Genomic DNA, 2,760 nt, shown 5'->3' on the forward strand with positions numbered 1-2,760 from the left:
TCCTTCATCTGACCTTTTCAATTAAACCTAACGTAACTTCTTGTTGACGATCGGGCACACTAATACGACTCGACTCTTCCGAGGCGGATCGTATCATCTGGTATTAGAGCTACTTAAAACGAGAAGCTTAGACATTCGAAGCGGAGCATTCCCGAGGTAGGGTCAGAAAAAAAAAGTATAGAAAAAAATTTTTCGTATACCGAAGTTTTCTCATTTTGATTGGTTTGTTGCTGTTATTATAAAAACAAAAATTCACGCAATGGGAGAAAAAAAATCGTGTACAAAAGTGCTTCTATTGTATTTAGTTTGCTGATATAGTACAAAAAAAGTTATACAAGTTTGAAAAAATTTGAAAAAAAATTGAAAAAAAAAGTGATTTATGCAATTCAATTGTTAGTTGATCGTCAAGCTTTGATTTGATATAGTTTTCGATCCATCTTCTATCCTACTCTTCCTAATACGCCACACTTTTAACCCAATTCCCTATTCTTTCACCTACCAAACCGAATACATCAATCACTTGTTACCCTTTTGAACCGACCACCTAGACCAAGGACTAAGCCTTAACGAATCTGCTTACGAAATCACGAGAAAAGGTTAAGAGAGGTAAAAGGCACAAGAGTTGTAAGTGCAATAGAGTGGAGGTAAAAGCCTAATTTCGAGTGTAAACACGAGTGTAAGAGAAACAACTTCTTTTCCTTTCCGAGAGATTGTGAGCTTTTGTGGTGAGGTTTACTTTAACAACGTTTTAATGTCACAAGAGTCGATCATAACGTGGAAGATCGTCCAAGAAGACAACCCATTCATAACGCCCCGACTTAAACATGCAAGCCTTATTACGAGAAATGGAGCGACTCCTAGATCGAAGGCTCAATCCCATCGAAGACCGTTTGTTCCAAGTTGAAGTGAATGGCCAACGTGAAAGAGCACCCGAGGGGGTTAGACCAAGATGGGAGAGACCAAATCAGAACCGGGGAAGACGAAGGGCCCAAGACGATGAAGCAAATGACCTTAGTGATCTTGAAAGTGAACAAGAGTCTAATGCTAGTGATCGACATAGGCAACACCGATAATGAGATCGAAGACACGAAGATGATGATCTCAAGAACATTAAACTGACTATTCCACCGTTTCAAGGTAGATCGGATCCGGAGGCCTATCTTGAGTGGGAAAAAAAGATAGAGTTGGTGTTCAATTGTCACAATTACTCCGAGAATAAAAAGGTGAAACTAGCAGCAATAGAGTTTTCGGACTACGCCGTGATTTGGTGGGAACAACTAACCACTAGTCGGAGGCGTAACGGTGAACGTCCTATCTTTACATGGACCAAAATGAAGGCGGTGATGAGGCGACGATTTATCCCTGCGTACTACCACCGGGAGTTGCACCAAAAACTCCAAAATCTCACACAAGGGTCCAAAAGTGTCGAGGATTACTACAAAGAGATGGAAATCGCGATGATTCGAGCGGATGTCCAAGAAGATCCCGAAGCAACAATGGCGCGATTCCTGGCTGGTCTAAATCGAGATATAGCAAATGTAGTGGAATTACAACACTACATTGAAGTGGTTGATATGGTCCATATGGCCATCAAGGTGGAAAGACAACTCAAGAGAAAAGGCCCAAGTCGAGGGTTTCCCACTTCCAACCCTTCAAGGTGGATCCAAGGATCAAGTAAAGGACCTGCCAATCCGCGAGGGAAGGAGACCACGGTACCTCCAAAAACCAACAAGCCCATCGCCGAAATGAACAAAGGCAAGGCACCCAAATCGTCATACAATCGAACTCGGGATATTAAGTGTTTTAAGTGTCTCGGAAGAGTCCACATAGCAAGCCAATGCCCAAATTGAAGGACCATGGTATTGCGAGCCGATGGCGAGATCGAAACGGAAGATGAGGAGGAGAAAGAATCTGAATCAGCTTCTGAAGTCGAGGAGGACGTGGAACAACCCATGGAAGGAGAACTACTTGTTGTAAAACGAAGTCTAAGTCTCCAAGGCGCGGAGAATGATCTCCAACGAGAGAATATCTTCCACACTCGGTGCCAAGTCGGAGGCAAAGTCTGTAGCGTCATTATTGACGGAGGCAGCTGTACCAATGTAGCAAGTACCATGATGGTTGAAAGACTTGGTTTACCTACTACCAACATCCGAGCCCCTACAAACTACAATGGCTCAACGACGGAGGAGAGCTTAAGGTAACGAAGCAAGTACTTGTCTCTTTCAACATCGGCAAGTATTCGGATGAAGTTCTTTGTGACGTCGTACCGATGCATGCGGGGCATTTGCTACTTGGCCGACCGTGGCAGTTTGATAGACGAGTTCAACACGACGGGTATGCCAACCGGTATACATTCAAATTCATGGGAAAGAATGTGACGTTGGCGCCATTGACTCCCAAACAAGTGTATGAAGACCAAATCAAGCAAAAAGCTTCTATTGAGCAAATGAGAGAAAAAGAAAAAGAAAGTTGTAAAAAAATAAAAGAAGAGAAAAATAAGAAAAAGAAAACAAAAGAGAGTGACAAGAAAAATATCCAAGCAAAAGAAGAAAAAGAAAAGAAAATCGAGAAAGTGAGTGTTTTTGCAAGAGTTAGTGATGTGAGGAAGGCTTTGGTGATGAATCAAACTGTTCTTGTACTTTTGTACAAGGAAGCATTAATTTCTACTAACGATTTACCCGATACCCTACCCCCTCCATTTTGTCTTTGTTGCAGGATTTCCAAGACGTTTTTTCGGAAGAAACCCCGAGTGGTCTTCCA

The sequence above is a fragment of the Gossypium arboreum genome, chromosome 12 (assembly GCF_025698485.1).
Source record: "Gossypium arboreum isolate Shixiya-1 chromosome 12, ASM2569848v2, whole genome shotgun sequence".
Taxonomy (NCBI): domain Eukaryota; kingdom Viridiplantae; phylum Streptophyta; class Magnoliopsida; order Malvales; family Malvaceae; genus Gossypium; species Gossypium arboreum.